Source organism: Chiloscyllium plagiosum, unplaced genomic scaffold (assembly GCF_037043375.1).
Source record: "Chiloscyllium plagiosum isolate Xiang-an unplaced genomic scaffold, Cpla_swu_hap1 HiC_scaffold_55, whole genome shotgun sequence".
In the NCBI taxonomy this organism is placed as follows: Eukaryota; Metazoa; Chordata; class Chondrichthyes; order Orectolobiformes; family Hemiscylliidae; genus Chiloscyllium; species Chiloscyllium plagiosum.
In genome coordinates this window covers 382,893-402,092 of record NW_028270194.1, presented here as the reverse complement: position 1 = coordinate 402,092, position 19,200 = coordinate 382,893, and the positions used below count along the sequence as shown (strand labels likewise).

The 19,200-nt window shown below is 57.5% G+C and overlaps 14 non-coding genes across 14 annotated transcripts; all 14 read right to left on the bottom strand.

The window, feature by feature from the left end:
- Nucleotides 1–340: 340 nt before the first annotated feature.
- trnaa-ugc (transfer RNA alanine (anticodon UGC)) lies at nucleotides 341–413 on the bottom strand. The gene has a single exon. It is a non-coding gene; the product is annotated as a tRNA-Ala (tRNA).
- Nucleotides 414–1,598: 1,185 nt separating this feature from the next.
- On the bottom strand, nucleotides 1,599–1,671 carry trnaa-ugc (transfer RNA alanine (anticodon UGC)). The gene has a single exon. It is a non-coding gene; the product is annotated as a tRNA-Ala (tRNA).
- A 1,185-nt stretch (nucleotides 1,672–2,856) lies between these two features.
- Nucleotides 2,857–2,929, bottom strand: trnaa-ugc (transfer RNA alanine (anticodon UGC)). The gene has a single exon. It is a non-coding gene; the product is annotated as a tRNA-Ala (tRNA).
- Nucleotides 2,930–4,114: 1,185 nt separating this feature from the next.
- On the bottom strand, nucleotides 4,115–4,187 carry trnaa-ugc (transfer RNA alanine (anticodon UGC)). The gene has a single exon. It is a non-coding gene; the product is annotated as a tRNA-Ala (tRNA).
- Nucleotides 4,188–5,372: 1,185 nt separating this feature from the next.
- trnaa-ugc (transfer RNA alanine (anticodon UGC)) lies at nucleotides 5,373–5,445 on the bottom strand. The gene has a single exon. It is a non-coding gene; the product is annotated as a tRNA-Ala (tRNA).
- A 1,185-nt stretch (nucleotides 5,446–6,630) lies between these two features.
- On the bottom strand, nucleotides 6,631–6,703 carry trnaa-ugc (transfer RNA alanine (anticodon UGC)). Its single transcript has one exon. It is a non-coding gene; the product is annotated as a tRNA-Ala (tRNA).
- Nucleotides 6,704–9,146: 2,443 nt separating this feature from the next.
- Nucleotides 9,147–9,219, bottom strand: trnaa-ugc (transfer RNA alanine (anticodon UGC)). Its single transcript has one exon. It is a non-coding gene; the product is annotated as a tRNA-Ala (tRNA).
- A 1,185-nt stretch (nucleotides 9,220–10,404) lies between these two features.
- Nucleotides 10,405–10,477, bottom strand: trnaa-ugc (transfer RNA alanine (anticodon UGC)). The gene has a single exon. It is a non-coding gene; the product is annotated as a tRNA-Ala (tRNA).
- Nucleotides 10,478–11,662: 1,185 nt separating this feature from the next.
- trnaa-ugc (transfer RNA alanine (anticodon UGC)) lies at nucleotides 11,663–11,735 on the bottom strand. Its single transcript has one exon. It is a non-coding gene; the product is annotated as a tRNA-Ala (tRNA).
- Nucleotides 11,736–12,920: 1,185 nt separating this feature from the next.
- Nucleotides 12,921–12,993, bottom strand: trnaa-ugc (transfer RNA alanine (anticodon UGC)). The gene has a single exon. It is a non-coding gene; the product is annotated as a tRNA-Ala (tRNA).
- A 1,185-nt stretch (nucleotides 12,994–14,178) lies between these two features.
- trnaa-ugc (transfer RNA alanine (anticodon UGC)) lies at nucleotides 14,179–14,251 on the bottom strand. The gene has a single exon. It is a non-coding gene; the product is annotated as a tRNA-Ala (tRNA).
- Nucleotides 14,252–15,436: 1,185 nt separating this feature from the next.
- trnaa-ugc (transfer RNA alanine (anticodon UGC)) lies at nucleotides 15,437–15,509 on the bottom strand. Its single transcript has one exon. It is a non-coding gene; the product is annotated as a tRNA-Ala (tRNA).
- Nucleotides 15,510–16,694: 1,185 nt separating this feature from the next.
- trnaa-ugc (transfer RNA alanine (anticodon UGC)) lies at nucleotides 16,695–16,767 on the bottom strand. The gene has a single exon. It is a non-coding gene; the product is annotated as a tRNA-Ala (tRNA).
- Nucleotides 16,768–17,952: 1,185 nt separating this feature from the next.
- trnaa-ugc (transfer RNA alanine (anticodon UGC)) lies at nucleotides 17,953–18,025 on the bottom strand. Its single transcript has one exon. It is a non-coding gene; the product is annotated as a tRNA-Ala (tRNA).
- Nucleotides 18,026–19,200: the final 1,175 nt, after the last annotated feature.

The window sequence follows — 19,200 nt, the reverse complement described above, 5'->3', positions numbered from 1 at the left end:
CACGTCAGGTTAGGGTTTGGGCCGCAGCTTACCGACTGGTTCAAGTTGCCTCCCAACACGTCCGGACGTGCTGCCCGCTGACCTCAGGCAGCTACACCCACCGCCGGTGTGATCCTTTCAAGGAGCTGACTTTCACCCGCAGAGATAAAAACGTCAACGCCGCTGGCGTTTGCCTTCGCCGCGCAGCTCGACTTTCTTCCTACGCTGGACCGGCCTGTCGCTCACGCGTGAAGCTTTTGATCTTTCGGGACCACTCTCAGGGAGGCGGCGTACGCAAACGGTATTCCGGCTGCTGCAGACCAGCCGAGTGAGAGGTTGCACTTGCCGTTTTAAAAGCAAGTGGAGAATGCGGGCATCGATCCCGCTACCTCTCGCATGCAAAGCGAGCGCTCTACCATTTGAGCTAATCCCCCAGTTGGACAGCCAGCCCTGACTTCACTCCTTCCGCAGTGGATCCTAAGCAGCCACGCTCCGGGATGTGCAGGAAATTCTCTCATCCGTCGGACGGCTGAGACCAAACATTGCTGATGCCGGTCTCGGTGAAACGACCAACTTGTCGGAGGAGCAGCAGCGGCAGCTGGTGGACTCAGGCGAGGCGGAACGACACATGGACGAGGAAAGAAGTGCTGAGGAGATGGCAATTGCTGACTGGAGGTCGAAACGACTTCAACCTTGGCGCAGCCACCACGAGCGTGAGGTGACGTCGCAGGGCCCCGCCTGACTGATAGAAGACTTCATTTGGTTGCAGTGAGCACAAAGCGCTTTTGTGTGTTGGGGTTGAAAAAAGGGCACCCTGCTGGCCGTCAGCTGCAACCGCGGCAGGGAGACAGCTGACTCGTTGCAGAGAGGCAAGGGTGTGTGCCGATGCGTCCTGAAAGCGTTGTCGCGTTTTCAGCTCATCTGTGTTGCTGTGGCCCGCGTGCTGGTGAATGCGCACTCTTTCCAAAAAGCAGCCGAGGCTCCTTCGAGCCGGCGATCTAAGGAACGACAGATTTGCGACAGACCACAGTCCTCCGCTCTACCAGCTGAGCTATCGAAGGAGAGCCCAGCAGTGCCTCTCCCTTGCTGATGCTTTGCTGCGCACCTCCACTAATGTCACGCCATTGTCTCCCTGAAAATCTGTCACTCTGGGAGATCCTGAGCCACTGGCTGATCTCCACAGATTCGGCCTGTGCTGGCATGAAAAAATCGTCTTGAGTGCTGATCCGAAACTGCCAGATTCTGCCGGTACAGTACCTGACTCTCGCAGCTTCACGTACACGTCAGGTTAGGGTTTGGGCCGCAGCTTACCGACTGATTCAAGTTGCCTCCCAACACGTCCGGACGTGCTGCCCGCTGACCTCAGGCAGCTACACCCACCGCCGGTGTGATCCTTTCAAGGAGCTGACTTTCACCCGCAGAGATAAAAACGTCAACGCCGCTGGCGTTTGCCTTCGCCGCGCAGCTCGACTTTCTTCCTACGCTGGACCGGCCTGTCGCTCACGCGTGAAGCTTTTGATCTTTCGGGACCACTCTCAGGGAGGCGGCGTACGCAAACGGTATTCCGGCTGCTGCAGACCAGCCGAGTGAGAGGTTGCACTTGCCGTTTTAAAAGCAAGTGGAGAATGCGGGCATCGATCCCGCTACCTCTCGCATGCAAAGCGAGCGCTCTACCATTTGAGCTAATCCCCCAGTTGGACAGCCAGCCCTGACTTCACTCCTTCCGCAGTGGATCCTAAGCAGCCACGCTCCGGGATGTGCAGGAAATTCTCTCATCCGTCGGACGGCTGAGACCAAACATTGCTGATGCCGGTCTCGGTGAAACGACCAACTTGTCGGAGGAGCAGCAGCGGCAGCTGGTGGACTCAGGCGAGGCGGAACGACACATGGACGAGGAAAGAAGTGCTGAGGAGATGGCAATTGCTGACTGGAGGTCGAAACGACTTCAACCTTGGCGCAGCCACCACGAGCGTGAGGTGACGTCGCAGGGCCCCGCCTGACTGATAGAAGACTTCATTTGGTTGCAGTGAGCACAAAGCGCTTTTGTGTGTTGGGGTTGAAAAAAGGGCACCCTGCTGGCCGTCAGCTGCAACCGCGGCAGGGAGACAGCTGACTCGTTGCAGAGAGGCAAGGGTGTGTGCCGATGCGTCCTGAAAGCGTTGTCGCGTTTTCAGCTCATCTGTGTTGCTGTGGCCCGCGTGCTGGTGAATGCGCACTCTTTCCAAAAAGCAGCCGAGGCTCCTTCGAGCCGGCGATCTGAGGAACGACAGATTTGCGACAGACCACAGTCCTCCGCTCTACCAGCTGAGCTATCGAAGGAGAGCCCAGCAGTGCCTCTCCCTTGCTGATGCTTTGCTGCGCACCTCCACTAATGTCACGCCATTGTCTCCCTGAAAATCTGTCACTCTGGGAGATCCTGAGCCACTGGCTGATCTCCACAGATTCGGCCTGTGCTGGCATGAAAAAATCGTCTTGAGTGCTGATCCGAAACTGCCAGATTCTGCCGGTACAGTACCTGACTCTCGCAGCTTCACGTACACGTCAGGTTAGGGTTTGGGCCGCAGCTTACCGACTGGTTCAAGTTGCCTCCCAACACGTCCGGACGTGCTGCCCGCTGACCTCAGGCAGCTACACCCACCGCCGGTGTGATCCTTTCAAGGAGCTGACTTTCACCCGCAGAGATAAAAACGTCAACGCCGCTGGCGTTTGCCTTCGCCGCGCAGCTCGACTTTCTTCCTACGCTGGACCGGCCTGTCGCTCACGCGTGAAGCTTTTGATCTTTCGGGACCACTCTCAGGGAGGCGGCGTACGCAAACGGTATTCCGGCTGCTGCAGACCAGCCGAGTGAGAGGTTGCACTTGCCGTTTTAAAAGCAAGTGGAGAATGCGGGCATCGATCCCGCTACCTCTCGCATGCAAAGCGAGCGCTCTACCATTTGAGCTAATCCCCCAGTTGGACAGCCAGCCCTGACTTCACTCCTTCCGCAGTGGATCCTAAGCAGCCACGCTCCGGGATGTGCAGGAAATTCTCTCATCCGTCGGACGGCTGAGACCAAACATTGCTGATGCCGGTCTCGGTGAAACGACCAACTTGTCGGAGGAGCAGCAGCGGCAGCTGGTGGACTCAGGCGAGGCGGAACGACACATGGACGAGGAAAGAAGTGCTGAGGAGATGGCAATTGCTGACTGGAGGTCGAAACGACTTCAACCTTGGCGCAGCCACCACGAGCGTGAGGTGACGTCGCAGGGCCCCGCCTGACTGATAGAAGACTTCATTTGGTTGCAGTGAGCACAAAGCGCTTTTGTGTGTTGGGGTTGAAAAAAGGGCACCCTGCTGGCCGTCAGCTGCAACCGCGGCAGGGAGACAGCTGACTCGTTGCAGAGAGGCAAGGGTGTGTGCCGATGCGTCCTGAAAGCGTTGTCGCGTTTTCAGCTCATCTGTGTTGCTGTGGCCCGCGTGCTGGTGAATGCGCACTCTTTCCAAAAAGCAGCCGAGGCTCCTTCGAGCCGGCGATCTAAGGAACGACAGATTTGCGACAGACCACAGTCCTCCGCTCTACCAGCTGAGCTATCGAAGGAGAGCCCAGCAGTGCCTCTCCCTTGCTGATGCTTTGCTGCGCACCTCCACTAATGTCACGCCATTGTCTCCCTGAAAATCTGTCACTCTGGGAGATCCTGAGCCACTGGCTGATCTCCACAGATTCGGCCTGTGCTGGCATGAAAAAATCGTCTTGAGTGCTGATCCGAAACTGCCAGATTCTGCCGGTACAGTACCTGACTCTCGCAGCTTCACGTACACGTCAGGTTAGGGTTTGGGCCGCAGCTTACCGACTGGTTCAAGTTGCCTCCCAACACGTCCGGACGTGCTGCCCGCTGACCTCAGGCAGCTACACCCACCGCCGGTGTGATCCTTTCAAGGAGCTGACTTTCACCCGCAGAGATAAAAACGTCAACGCCGCTGGCGTTTGCCTTCGCCGCGCAGCTCGACTTTCTTCCTACGCTGGACCGGCCTGTCGCTCACGCGTGAAGCTTTTGATCTTTCGGGACCACTCTCAGGGAGGCGGCGTACGCAAACGGTATTCCGGCTGCTGCAGACCAGCCGAGTGAGAGGTTGCACTTGCCGTTTTAAAAGCAAGTGGAGAATGCGGGCATCGATCCCGCTACCTCTCGCATGCAAAGCGAGCGCTCTACCATTTGAGCTAATCCCCCAGTTGGACAGCCAGCCCTGACTTCACTCCTTCCGCAGTGGATCCTAAGCAGCCACGCTCCGGGATGTGCAGGAAATTCTCTCATCCGTCGGACGGCTGAGACCAAACATTGCTGATGCCGGTCTCGGTGAAACGACCAACTTGTCGGAGGAGCAGCAGCGGCAGCTGGTGGACTCAGGCGAGGCGGAACGACACATGGACGAGGAAAGAAGTGCTGAGGAGATGGCAATTGCTGACTGGAGGTCGAAACGACTTCAACCTTGGCGCAGCCACCACGAGCGTGAGGTGACGTCGCAGGGCCCCGCCTGACTGATAGAAGACTTCATTTGGTTGCAGTGAGCACAAAGCGCTTTTGTGTGTTGGGGTTGAAAAAAGGGCACCCTGCTGGCCGTCAGCTGCAACCGCGGCAGGGAGACAGCTGACTCGTTGCAGAGAGGCAAGGGTGTGTGCCGATGCGTCCTGAAAGCGTTGTCGCGTTTTCAGCTCATCTGTGTTGCTGTGGCCCGCGTGCTGGTGAATGCGCACTCTTTCCAAAAAGCAGCCGAGGCTCCTTCGAGCCGGCGATCTAAGGAACGACAGATTTGCGACAGACCACAGTCCTCCGCTCTACCAGCTGAGCTATCGAAGGAGAGCCCAGCAGTGCCTCTCCCTTGCTGATGCTTTGCTGCGCACCTCCACTAATGTCACGCCATTGTCTCCCTGAAAATCTGTCACTCTGGGAGATCCTGAGCCACTGGCTGATCTCCACAGATTCGGCCTGTGCTGGCATGAAAAAATCGTCTTGAGTGCTGATCCGAAACTGCCAGATTCTGCCGGTACAGTACCTGACTCTCGCAGCTTCACGTACACGTCAGGTTAGGGTTTGGGCCGCAGCTTACCGACTGGTTCAAGTTGCCTCCCAACACGTCCGGACGTGCTGCCCGCTGACCTCAGGCAGCTACACCCACCGCCGGTGTGATCCTTTCAAGGAGCTGACTTTCACCCGCAGAGATAAAAACGTCAACGCCGCTGGCGTTTGCCTTCGCCGCGCAGCTCGACTTTCTTCCTACGCTGGACCGGCCTGTCGCTCACGCGTGAAGCTTTTGATCTTTCGGGACCACTCTCAGGGAGGCGGCGTACGCAAACGGTATTCCGGCTGCTGCAGACCAGCCGAGTGAGAGGTTGCACTTGCCGTTTTAAAAGCAAGTGGAGAATGCGGGCATCGATCCCGCTACCTCTCGCATGCAAAGCGAGCGCTCTACCATTTGAGCTAATCCCCCAGTTGGACAGCCAGCCCTGACTTCACTCCTTCCGCAGTGGATCCTAAGCAGCCACGCTCCGGGATGTGCAGGAAATTCTCTCATCCGTCGGACGGCTGAGACCAAACATTGCTGATGCCGGTCTCGGTGAAACGACCAACTTGTCGGAGGAGCAGCAGCGGCAGCTGGTGGACTCAGGCGAGGCGGAACGACACATGGACGAGGAAAGAAGTGCTGAGGAGATGGCAATTGCTGACTGGAGGTCGAAACGACTTCAACCTTGGCGCAGCCACCACGAGCGTGAGGTGACGTCGCAGGGCCCCGCCTGACTGATAGAAGACTTCATTTGGTTGCAGTGAGCACAAAGCGCTTTTGTGTGTTGGGGTTGAAAAAAGGGCACCCTGCTGGCCGTCAGCTGCAACCGCGGCAGGGAGACAGCTGACTCGTTGCAGAGAGGCAAGGGTGTGTGCCGATGCGTCCTGAAAGCGTTGTCGCGTTTTCAGCTCATCTGTGTTGCTGTGGCCCGCGTGCTGGTGAATGCGCACTCTTTCCAAAAAGCAGCCGAGGCTCCTTCGAGCCGGCGATCTAAGGAACGACAGATTTGCGACAGACCACAGTCCTCCGCTCTACCAGCTGAGCTATCGAAGGAGAGCCCAGCAGTGCCTCTCCCTTGCTGATGCTTTGCTGCGCACCTCCACTAATGTCACGCCATTGTCTCCCTGAAAATCTGTCACTCTGGGAGATCCTGAGCCACTGGCTGATCTCCACAGATTCGGCCTGTGCTGGCATGAAAAAATCGTCTTGAGTGCTGATCCGAAACTGCCAGATTCTGCCGGTACAGTACCTGACTCTCGCAGCTTCACGTACACGTCAGGTTAGGGTTTGGGCCGCAGCTTACCGACTGGTTCAAGTTGCCTCCCAACACGTCCGGACGTGCTGCCCGCTGACCTCAGGCAGCTACACCCACCGCCGGTGTGATCCTTTCAAGGAGCTGACTTTCACCCGCAGAGATAAAAACGTCAACGCCGCTGGCGTTTGCCTTCGCCGCGCAGCTCGACTTTCTTCCTACGCTGGACCGGCCTGTCGCTCACGCGTGAAGCTTTTGATCTTTCGGGACCACTCTCAGGGAGGCGGCGTACGCAAACGGTATTCCGGCTGCTGCAGACCAGCCGAGTGAGAGGTTGCACTTGCCGTTTTAAAAGCAAGTGGAGAATGCGGGCATCGATCCCGCTACCTCTCGCATGCAAAGCGAGCGCTCTACCATTTGAGCTAATCCCCCAGTTGGACAGCCAGCCCTGACTTCACTCCTTCCGCAGTGGATCCTAAGCAGCCACGCTCCGGGATGTGCAGGAAATTCTCTCATCCGTCGGACGGCTGAGACCAAACATTGCTGATGCCGGTCTCGGTGAAACGACCAACTTGTCGGAGGAGCAGCAGCGGCAGCTGGTGGACTCAGGCGAGGCGGAACGACACATGGACGAGGAAAGAAGTGCTGAGGAGATGGCAATTGCTGACTGGAGGTCGAAACGACTTCAACCTTGGCGCAGCCACCACGAGCGTGAGGTGACGTCGCAGGGCCCCGCCTGACTGATAGAAGACTTCATTTGGTTGCAGTGAGCACAAAGCGCTTTTGTGTGTTGGGGTTGAAAAAAGGGCACCCTGCTGGCCGTCAGCTGCAACCGCGGCAGGGAGACAGCTGACTCGTTGCAGAGAGGCAAGGGTGTGTGCCGATGCGTCCTGAAAGCGTTGTCGCGTTTTCAGCTCATCTGTGTTGCTGTGGCCCGCGTGCTGGTGAATGCGCACTCTTTCCAAAAAGCAGCCGAGGCTCCTTCGAGCCGGCGATCTAAGGAACGACAGATTTGCGACAGACCACAGTCCTCCGCTCTACCAGCTGAGCTATCGAAGGAGAGCCCAGCAGTGCCTCTCCCTTGCTGATGCTTTGCTGCGCACCTCCACTAATGTCACGCCATTGTCTCCCTGAAAATCTGTCACTCTGGGAGATCCTGAGCCACTGGCTGATCTCCACAGATTCGGCCTGTGCTGGCATGAAAAAATCGTCTTGAGTGCTGATCCGAAACTGCCAGATTCTGCCGGTACAGTACCTGACTCTCGCAGCTTCACGTACACGTCAGGTTAGGGTTTGGGCCGCAGCTTACCGACTGGTTCAAGTTGCCTCCCAACACGTCCGGACGTGCTGCCCGCTGACCTCAGGCAGCTACACCCACCGCCGGTGTGATCCTTTCAAGGAGCTGACTTTCACCCGCAGAGATAAAAACGTCAACGCCGCTGGCGTTTGCCTTCGCCGCGCAGCTCGACTTTCTTCCTACGCTGGACCGGCCTGTCGCTCACGCGTGAAGCTTTTGATCTTTCGGGACCACTCTCAGGGAGGCGGCGTACGCAAACGGTATTCCGGCTGCTGCAGACCAGCCGAGTGAGAGGTTGCACTTGCCGTTTTAAAAGCAAGTGGAGAATGCGGGCATCGATCCCGCTACCTCTCACATGCAAAGCGAGCGCTCTACCATTTGAGCTAATCCCCCAGTTGGACAGCCAGCCCTGACTTCACTCCTTCCGCAGTGGATCCTAAGCAGCCACGCTCCGGGATGTGCAGGAAATTCTCTCATCCGTCGGACGGCTGAGACCAAACATTGCTGATGCCGGTCTCGGTGAAACGACCAACTTGTCGGAGGAGCAGCAGCGGCAGCTGGTGGACTCAGGCGAGGCGGAACGACACATGGACGAGGAAAGAAGTGCTGAGGAGATGGCAATTGCTGACTGGAGGTCGAAACGACTTCAACCTTGGCGCAGCCACCACGAGCGTGAGGTGACGTCGCAGGGCCCCGCCTGACTGATAGAAGACTTCATTTGGTTGCAGTGAGCACAAAGCGCTTTTGTGTGTTGGGGTTGAAAAAAGGGCACCCTGCTGGCCGTCAGCTGCAACCGCGGCAGGGAGACAGCTGACTCGTTGCAGAGAGGCAAGGGTGTGTGCCGATGCGTCCTGAAAGCGTTGTCGCGTTTTCAGCTCATCTGTGTTGCTGTGGCCCGCGTGCTGGTGAATGCGCACTCTTTCCAAAAAGCAGCCGAGGCTCCTTCGAGCCGGCGATCTAAGGAACGACAGATTTGCGACAGACCACAGTCCTCCGCTCTACCAGCTGAGCTATCGAAGGAGAGCCCAGCAGTGCCTCTCCCTTGCTGATGCTTTGCTGCGCACCTCCACTAATGTCACGCCATTGTCTCCCTGAAAATCTGTCACTCTGGGAGATCCTGAGCCACTGGCTGATCTCCACAGATTCGGCCTGTGCTGGCATGAAAAAATCGTCTTGAGTGCTGATCCGAAACTGCCAGATTCTGCCGGTACAGTACCTGACTCTCGCAGCTTCACGTACACGTCAGGTTAGGGTTTGGGCCGCAGCTTACCGACTGGTTCAAGTTGCCTCCCAACACGTCCGGACGTGCTGCCCGCTGACCTCAGGCAGCTACACCCACCGCCGGTGTGATCCTTTCAAGGAGCTGACTTTCACCCGCAGAGATAAAAACGTCAACGCCGCTGGCGTTTGCCTTCGCCGCGCAGCTCGACTTTCTTCCTACGCTGGACCGGCCTGTCGCTCACGCGTGAAGCTTTTGATCTTTCGGGACCACTCTCAGGGAGGCGGCGTACGCAAACGGTATTCCGGCTGCTGCAGACCAGCCGAGTGAGAGGTTGCACTTGCCGTTTTAAAAGCAAGTGGAGAATGCGGGCATCGATCCCGCTACCTCTCGCATGCAAAGCGAGCGCTCTACCATTTGAGCTAATCCCCCAGTTGGACAGCCAGCCCTGACTTCACTCCTTCCGCAGTGGATCCTAAGCAGCCACGCTCCGGGATGTGCAGGAAATTCTCTCATCCGTCGGACGGCTGAGACCAAACATTGCTGATGCCGGTCTCGGTGAAACGACCAACTTGTCGGAGGAGCAGCAGCGGCAGCTGGTGGACTCAGGCGAGGCGGAACGACACATGGACGAGGAAAGAAGTGCTGAGGAGATGGCAATTGCTGACTGGAGGTCGAAACGACTTCAACCTTGGCGCAGCCACCACGAGCGTGAGGTGACGTCGCAGGGCCCCGCCTGACTGATAGAAGACTTCATTTGGTTGCAGTGAGCACAAAGCGCTTTTGTGTGTTGGGGTTGAAAAAAGGGCACCCTGCTGGCCGTCAGCTGCAACCGCGGCAGGGAGACAGCTGACTCGTTGCAGAGAGGCAAGGGTGTGTGCCGATGCGTCCTGAAAGCGTTGTCGCGTTTTCAGCTCATCTGTGTTGCTGTGGCCCGCGTGCTGGTGAATGCGCACTCTTTCCAAAAAGCAGCCGAGGCTCCTTCGAGCCGGCGATCTGAGGAACGACAGATTTGCGACAGACCACAGTCCTCCGCTCTACCAGCTGAGCTATCGAAGGAGAGCCCAGCAGTGCCTCTCCCTTGCTGATGCTTTGCTGCGCACCTCCACTAATGTCACGCCATTGTCTCCCTGAAAATCTGTCACTCTGGGAGATCCTGAGCCACTGGCTGATCTCCACAGATTCGGCCTGTGCTGGCATGAAAAAATCGTCTTGAGTGCTGATCCGAAACTGCCAGATTCTGCCGGTACAGTACCTGACTCTCGCAGCTTCACGTACACGTCAGGTTAGGGTTTGGGCCGCAGCTTACCGACTGGTTCAAGTTGCCTCCCAACACGTCCGGACGTGCTGCCCGCTGACCTCAGGCAGCTACACCCACCGCCGGTGTGATCCTTTCAAGGAGCTGACTTTCACCCGCAGAGATAAAAACGTCAACGCCGCTGGCGTTTGCCTTCGCCGCGCAGCTCGACTTTCTTCCTACGCTGGACCGGCCTGTCGCTCACGCGTGAAGCTTTTGATCTTTCGGGACCACTCTCAGGGAGGCGGCGTACGCAAACGGTATTCCGGCTGCTGCAGACCAGCCGAGTGAGAGGTTGCACTTGCCGTTTTAAAAGCAAGTGGAGAATGCGGGCATCGATCCCGCTACCTCTCGCATGCAAAGCGAGCGCTCTACCATTTGAGCTAATCCCCCAGTTGGACAGCCAGCCCTGACTTCACTCCTTCCGCAGTGGATCCTAAGCAGCCACGCTCCGGGATGTGCAGGAAATTCTCTCATCCGTCGGACGGCTGAGACCAAACATTGCTGATGCCGGTCTCGGTGAAACGACCAACTTGTCGGAGGAGCAGCAGCGGCAGCTGGTGGACTCAGGCGAGGCGGAACGACACATGGACGAGGAAAGAAGTGCTGAGGAGATGGCAATTGCTGACTGGAGGTCGAAACGACTTCAACCTTGGCGCAGCCACCACGAGCGTGAGGTGACGTCGCAGGGCCCCGCCTGACTGATAGAAGACTTCATTTGGTTGCAGTGAGCACAAAGCGCTTTTGTGTGTTGGGGTTGAAAAAAGGGCACCCTGCTGGCCGTCAGCTGCAACCGCGGCAGGGAGACAGCTGACTCGTTGCAGAGAGGCAAGGGTGTGTGCCGATGCGTCCTGAAAGCGTTGTCGCGTTTTCAGCTCATCTGTGTTGCTGTGGCCCGCGTGCTGGTGAATGCGCACTCTTTCCAAAAAGCAGCCGAGGCTCCTTCGAGCCGGCGATCTAAGGAACGACAGATTTGCGACAGACCACAGTCCTCCGCTCTACCAGCTGAGCTATCGAAGGAGAGCCCAGCAGTGCCTCTCCCTTGCTGATGCTTTGCTGCGCACCTCCACTAATGTCACGCCATTGTCTCCCTGAAAATCTGTCACTCTGGGAGATCCTGAGCCACTGGCTGATCTCCACAGATTCGGCCTGTGCTGGCATGAAAAAATCGTCTTGAGTGCTGATCCGAAACTGCCAGATTCTGCCGGTACAGTACCTGACTCTCGCAGCTTCACGTACACGTCAGGTTAGGGTTTGGGCCGCAGCTTACCGACTGGTTCAAGTTGCCTCCCAACACGTCCGGACGTGCTGCCCGCTGACCTCAGGCAGCTACACCCACCGCCGGTGTGATCCTTTCAAGGAGCTGACTTTCACCCGCAGAGATAAAAACGTCAACGCCGCTGGCGTTTGCCTTCGCCGCGCAGCTCGACTTTCTTCCTACGCTGGACCGGCCTGTCGCTCACGCGTGAAGCTTTTGATCTTTCGGGACCACTCTCAGGGAGGCGGCGTACGCAAACGGTATTCCGGCTGCTGCAGACCAGCCGAGTGAGAGGTTGCACTTGCCGTTTTAAAAGCAAGTGGAGAATGCGGGCATCGATCCCGCTACCTCTCGCATGCAAAGCGAGCGCTCTACCATTTGAGCTAATCCCCCAGTTGGACAGCCAGCCCTGACTTCACTCCTTCCGCAGTGGATCCTAAGCAGCCACGCTCCGGGATGTGCAGGAAATTCTCTCATCCGTCGGACGGCTGAGACCAAACATTGCTGATGCCGGTCTCGGTGAAACGACCAACTTGTCGGAGGAGCAGCAGCGGCAGCTGGTGGACTCAGGCGAGGCGGAACGACACATGGACGAGGAAAGAAGTGCTGAGGAGATGGCAATTGCTGACTGGAGGTCGAAACGACTTCAACCTTGGCGCAGCCACCACGAGCGTGAGGTGACGTCGCAGGGCCCCGCCTGACTGATAGAAGACTTCATTTGGTTGCAGTGAGCACAAAGCGCTTTTGTGTGTTGGGGTTGAAAAAAGGGCACCCTGCTGGCCGTCAGCTGCAACCGCGGCAGGGAGACAGCTGACTCGTTGCAGAGAGGCAAGGGTGTGTGCCGATGCGTCCTGAAAGCGTTGTCGCGTTTTCAGCTCATCTGTGTTGCTGTGGCCCGCGTGCTGGTGAATGCGCACTCTTTCCAAAAAGCAGCCGAGGCTCCTTCGAGCCGGCGATCTAAGGAACGACAGATTTGCGACAGACCACAGTCCTCCGCTCTACCAGCTGAGCTATCGAAGGAGAGCCCAGCAGTGCCTCTCCCTTGCTGATGCTTTGCTGCGCACCTCCACTAATGTCACGCCATTGTCTCCCTGAAAATCTGTCACTCTGGGAGATCCTGAGCCACTGGCTGATCTCCACAGATTCGGCCTGTGCTGGCATGAAAAAATCGTCTTGAGTGCTGATCCGAAACTGCCAGATTCTGCCGGTACAGTACCTGACTCTCGCAGCTTCACGTACACGTCAGGTTAGGGTTTGGGCCGCAGCTTACCGACTGGTTCAAGTTGCCTCCCAACACGTCCGGACGTGCTGCCCGCTGACCTCAGGCAGCTACACCCACCGCCGGTGTGATCCTTTCAAGGAGCTGACTTTCACCCGCAGAGATAAAAACGTCAACGCCGCTGGCGTTTGCCTTCGCCGCGCAGCTCGACTTTCTTCCTACGCTGGACCGGCCTGTCGCTCACGCGTGAAGCTTTTGATCTTTCGGGACCACTCTCAGGGAGGCGGCGTACGCAAACGGTATTCCGGCTGCTGCAGACCAGCCGAGTGAGAGGTTGCACTTGCCGTTTTAAAAGCAAGTGGAGAATGCGGGCATCGATCCCGCTACCTCTCGCATGCAAAGCGAGCGCTCTACCATTTGAGCTAATCCCCCAGTTGGACAGCCAGCCCTGACTTCACTCCTTCCGCAGTGGATCCTAAGCAGCCACGCTCCGGGATGTGCAGGAAATTCTCTCATCCGTCGGACGGCTGAGACCAAACATTGCTGATGCCGGTCTCGGTGAAACGACCAACTTGTCGGAGGAGCAGCAGCGGCAGCTGGTGGACTCAGGCGAGGCGGAACGACACATGGACGAGGAAAGAAGTGCTGAGGAGATGGCAATTGCTGACTGGAGGTCGAAACGACTTCAACCTTGGCGCAGCCACCACGAGCGTGAGGTGACGTCGCAGGGCCCCGCCTGACTGATAGAAGACTTCATTTGGTTGCAGTGAGCACAAAGCGCTTTTGTGTGTTGGGGTTGAAAAAAGGGCACCCTGCTGGCCGTCAGCTGCAACCGCGGCAGGGAGACAGCTGACTCGTTGCAGAGAGGCAAGGGTGTGTGCCGATGCGTCCTGAAAGCGTTGTCGCGTTTTCAGCTCATCTGTGTTGCTGTGGCCCGCGTGCTGGTGAATGCGCACTCTTTCCAAAAAGCAGCCGAGGCTCCTTCGAGCCGGCGATCTAAGGAACGACAGATTTGCGACAGACCACAGTCCTCCGCTCTACCAGCTGAGCTATCGAAGGAGAGCCCAGCAGTGCCTCTCCCTTGCTGATGCTTTGCTGCGCACCTCCACTAATGTCACGCCATTGTCTCCCTGAAAATCTGTCACTCTGGGAGATCCTGAGCCACTGGCTGATCTCCACAGATTCGGCCTGTGCTGGCATGAAAAAATCGTCTTGAGTGCTGATCCGAAACTGCCAGATTCTGCCGGTACAGTACCTGACTCTCGCAGCTTCACGTACACGTCAGGTTAGGGTTTGGGCCGCAGCTTACCGACTGGTTCAAGTTGCCTCCCAACACGTCCGGACGTGCTGCCCGCTGACCTCAGGCAGCTACACCCACCGCCGGTGTGATCCTTTCAAGGAGCTGACTTTCACCCGCAGAGATAAAAACGTCAACGCCGCTGGCGTTTGCCTTCGCCGCGCAGCTCGACTTTCTTCCTACGCTGGACCGGCCTGTCGCTCACGCGTGAAGCTTTTGATCTTTCGGGACCACTCTCAGGGAGGCGGCGTACGCAAACGGTATTCCGGCTGCTGCAGACCAGCCGAGTGAGAGGTTGCACTTGCCGTTTTAAAAGCAAGTGGAGAATGCGGGCATCGATCCCGCTACCTCTCGCATGCAAAGCGAGCGCTCTACCATTTGAGCTAATCCCCCAGTTGGACAGCCAGCCCTGACTTCACTCCTTCCGCAGTGGATCCTAAGCAGCCACGCTCCGGGATGTGCAGGAAATTCTCTCATCCGTCGGACGGCTGAGACCAAACATTGCTGATGCCGGTCTCGGTGAAACGACCAACTTGTCGGAGGAGCAGCAGCGGCAGCTGGTGGACTCAGGCGAGGCGGAACGACACATGGACGAGGAAAGAAGTGCTGAGGAGATGGCAATTGCTGACTGGAGGTCGAAACGACTTCAACCTTGGCGCAGCCACCACGAGCGTGAGGTGACGTCGCAGGGCCCCGCCTGACTGATAGAAGACTTCATTTGGTTGCAGTGAGCACAAAGCGCTTTTGTGTGTTGGGGTTGAAAAAAGGGCACCCTGCTGGCCGTCAGCTGCAACCGCGGCAGGGAGACAGCTGACTCGTTGCAGAGAGGCAAGGGTGTGTGCCGATGCGTCCTGAAAGCGTTGTCGCGTTTTCAGCTCATCTGTGTTGCTGTGGCCCGCGTGCTGGTGAATGCGCACTCTTTCCAAAAAGCAGCCGAGGCTCCTTCGAGCCGGCGATCTGAGGAACGACAGATTTGCGACAGACCACAGTCCTCCGCTCTACCAGCTGAGCTATCGAAGGAGAGCCCAGCAGTGCCTCTCCCTTGCTGATGCTTTGCTGCGCACCTCCACTAATGTCACGCCATTGTCTCCCTGAAAATCTGTCACTCTGGGAGATCCTGAGCCACTGGCTGATCTCCACAGATTCGGCCTGTGCTGGCATGAAAAAATCGTCTTGAGTGCTGATCCGAAACTGCCAGATTCTGCCGGTACAGTACCTGACTCTCGCAGCTTCACGTACACGTCAGGTTAGGGTTTGGGCCGCAGCTTACCGACTGGTTCAAGTTGCCTCCCAACACGTCCGGACGTGCTGCCCGCTGACCTCAGGCAGCTACACCCACCGCCGGTGTGATCCTTTCAAGGAGCTGACTTTCACCCGCAGAGATAAAAACGTCAACGCCGCTGGCGTTTGCCTTCGCCGCGCAGCTCGACTTTCTTCCTACGCTGGACCGGCCTGTCGCTCACGCGTGAAGCTTTTGATCTTTCGGGACCACTCTCAGGGAGGCGGCGTACGCAAACGGTATTCCGGCTGCTGCAGACCAGCCGAGTGAGAGGTTGCACTTGCCGTTTTAAAAGCAAGTGGAGAATGCGGGCATCGATCCCGCTACCTCTCGCATGCAAAGCGAGCGCTCTACCATTTGAGCTAATCCCCCAGTTGGACAGCCAGCCCTGACTTCACTCCTTCCGCAGTGGATCCTAAGCAGCCACGCTCCGGGATGTGCAGGAAATTCTCTCATCCGTCGGACGGCTGAGACCAAACATTGCTGATGCCGGTCTCGGTGAAACGACCAACTTGTCGGAGGAGCAGCAGCGGCAGCTGGTGGACTCAGGCGAGGCGGAACGACACATGGACGAGGAAAGAAGTGCTGAGGAGATGGCAATTGCTGACTGGAGGTCGAAACGACTTCAACCTTGGCGCAGCCACCACGAGCGTGAGGTGACGTCGCAGGGCCCCGCCTGACTGATAGAAGACTTCATTTGGTTGCAGTGAGCACAAAGCGCTTTTGTGTGTTGGGGTTGAAAAAAGGGCACCCTGCTGGCCGTCAGCTGCAACCGCGGCAGGGAGACAGCTGACTCGTTGCAGAGAGGCAAGGGTGTGTGCCGATGCGTCCTGAAAGCGTTGTCGCGTTTTCAGCTCATCTGTGTTGCTGTGGCCCGCGTGCTGGTGAATGCGCACTCTTTCCAAAAAGCAGCCGAGGCTCCTTCGAGCCGGCGATCTAAGGAACGACAGATTTGCGACAGACCACAGTCCTCCGCTCTACCAGCTGAGCTATCGAAGGAGAGCCCAGCAGTGCCTCTCCCTTGCTGATGCTTTGCTGCGCACCTCCACTAATGTCACGCCATTGTCTCCCTGAAAATCTGTCACTCTGGGAGATCCTGAGCCACTGGCTGATCTCCACAGATTCGGCCTGTGCTGGCATGAAAAAATCGTCTTGAGTGCTGATCCGAAACTGCCAGATTCTGCCGGTACAGTACCTGACTCTCGCAGCTTCACGTACACGTCAGGTTAGGGTTTGGGCCGCAGCTTACCGACTGGTTCAAGTTGCCTCCCAACACGTCCGGACGTGCTGCCCGCTGACCTCAGGCAGCTACACCCACCGCCGGTGTGATCCTTTCAAGGAGCTGACTTTCACCCGCAGAGATAAAAACGTCAACGCCGCTGGCGTTTGCCTTCGCCGCGCAGCTCGACTTTCTTCCTACGCTGGACCGGCCTGTCGCTCACGCGTGAAGCTTTTGATCTTTCGGGACCACTCTCAGGGAGGCGGCGTACGCAAACGGTATTCCGGCTGCTGCAGACCAGCCGAGTGAGAGGTTGCACTTGCCGTTTTAAAAGCAAGTGGAGAATGCGGGCATCGATCCCGCTACCTCTCGCATGCAAAGCGAGCGCTCTACCATTTGAGCTAATCCCCCAGTTGGACAGCCAGCCCTGACTTCACTCCTTCCGCAGTGGATCCTAAGCAGCCACGCTCCGGGATGTGCAGGAAATTCTCTCATCCGTCGGACGGCTGAGACCAAACATTGCTGATGCCGGTCTCGGTGAAACGACCAACTTGTCGGAGGAGCAGCAGCGGCAGCTGGTGGACTCAGGCGAGGCGGAACGACACATGGACGAGGAAAGAAGTGCTGAGGAGATGGCAATTGCTGACTGGAGGTCGAAACGACTTCAACCTTGGCGCAGCCACCACGAGCGTGAGGTGACGTCGCAGGGCCCCGCCTGACTGATAGAAGACTTCATTTGGTTGCAGTGAGCACAAAGCGCTTTTGTGTGTTGGGGTTGAAAAAAGGGCACCCTGCTGGCCGTCAGCTGCAACCGCGGCAGGGAGACAGCTGACTCGTTGCAGAGAGGCAAGGGTGTGTGCCGATGCGTCCTGAAAGCGTTGTCGCGTTTTCAGCTCATCTGTGTTGCTGTGGCCCGCGTGCTGGTGAATGCGCACTCTTTCCAAAAAGCAGCCGAGGCTCCTTCGAGCCGGCGATCTAAGGAACGACAGATTTGCGACAGACCACAGTCCTCCGCTCTACCAGCTGAGCTATCGAAGGAGAGCCCAGCAGTGCCTCTCCCTTGCTGATGCTTTGCTGCGCACCTCCACTAATGTCACGCCATTGTCTCCCTGAAAATCTGTCACTCTGGGAGATCCTGAGCCACTGGCTGATCTCCACAGATTCGGCCTGTGCTGGCATGAAAAAATCGTCTTGAGTGCTGATCCGAAACTGCCAGATTCTGCCGGTACAGTACCTGACTCTCGCAGCTTCACGTACACGTCAGGTTAGGGTTTGGGCCGCAGCTTACCGACTGGTTCAAGTTGCCTCCCAACACGTCCGGACGTGCTGCCCGCTGACCTCAGGCAGCTACACCCACCGCCGGTGTGATCCTTTCAAGGAGCTGACTTTCACCCGCAGAGATAAAAACGTCAACGCCGCTGGCGTTTGCCTTCGCCGCGCAGCTCGACTTTCTTCCTACGCTGGACCGGCCTGTCGCTCACGCGTGAAGCTTTTGATCTTTCGGGACCACTCTCAGGGAGGCGGCGTACGCAAACGGTATTCCGGCTGCTGCAGACCAGCCGAGTGAGAGGTTGCACTTGCCGTTTTAAAAGCAAGTGGAGAATGCGGGCATCGATCCCGCTACCTCTCGCATGCAAAGCGAGCGCTCTACCATTTGAGCTAATCCCCCAGTTGGACAGCCAGCCCTGACTTCACTCCTTCCGCAGTGGATCCTAAGCAGCCACGCTCCGGGATGTGCAGGAAATTCTCTCATCCGTCGGACGGCTGAGACCAAACATTGCTGATGCCGGTCTCGGTGAAACGACCAACTTGTCGGAGGAGCAGCAGCGGCAGCTGGTGGACTCAGGCGAGGCGGAACGACACATGGACGAGGAAAGAAGTGCTGAGGAGATGGCAATTGCTGACTGGAGGTCGAAACGACTTCAACCTTGGCGCAGCCACCACGAGCGTGAGGTGACGTCGCAGGGCCCCGCCTGACTGATAGAAGACTTCATTTGGTTGCAGTGAGCACAAAGCGCTTTTGTGTGTTGGGGTTGAAAAAAGGGCACCCTGCTGGCCGTCAGCTGCAACCGCGGCAGGGAGACAGCTGACTCGTTGCAGAGAGGCAAGGGTGTGTGCCGATGCGTCCTGAAAGCGTTGTCGCGTTTTCAGCTCATCTGTGTTGCTGTGGCCCGCGTGCTGGTGAATGCGCACTCTTTCCAAAAAGCAGCCGAGGCTCCTTCGAGCCGGCGATCTAAGGAACGACAGATTTGCGACAGACCACAGTCCTCCGCTCTACCAGCTGAGCTATCGAAGGAGAGCCCAGCAGTGCCTCTCCCTTGCTGATGCTTTGCTGCGCACCTCCACTAATGTCACGCCATTGTCTCCCTGAAAATCTGTCACTCTGGGAGATCCTGAGCCACTGGCTGATCTCCACAGATTCGGCCTGTGCTGGCATGAAAAAATCGTCTTGAGTGCTGATCCGAAACTGCCAGATTCTGCCGGTACAGTACCTGACTCTCGCAGCTTCACGTACACGTCAGGTTAGGGTTTGGGCCGCAGCTTACCGACTGGTTCAAGTTGCCTCCCAACACGTCCGGACGTGCTGCCCGCTGACCTCAGGCAGCTACACCCACCGCCGGTGTGATCCTTTCAAGGAGCTGACTTTCACCCGCAGAGATAAAAACGTCAACGCCGCTGGCGTTTGCCTTCGCCGCGCAGCTCGACTTTCTTCCTACGCTGGACCGGCCTGTCGCTCACGCGTGAAGCTTTTGATCTTTCGGGACCACTCTCAGGGAGGCGGCGTACGCAAACGGTATTCCGGCTGCTGCAGACCAGCCGAGTGAGAGGTTGCACTTGCCGTTT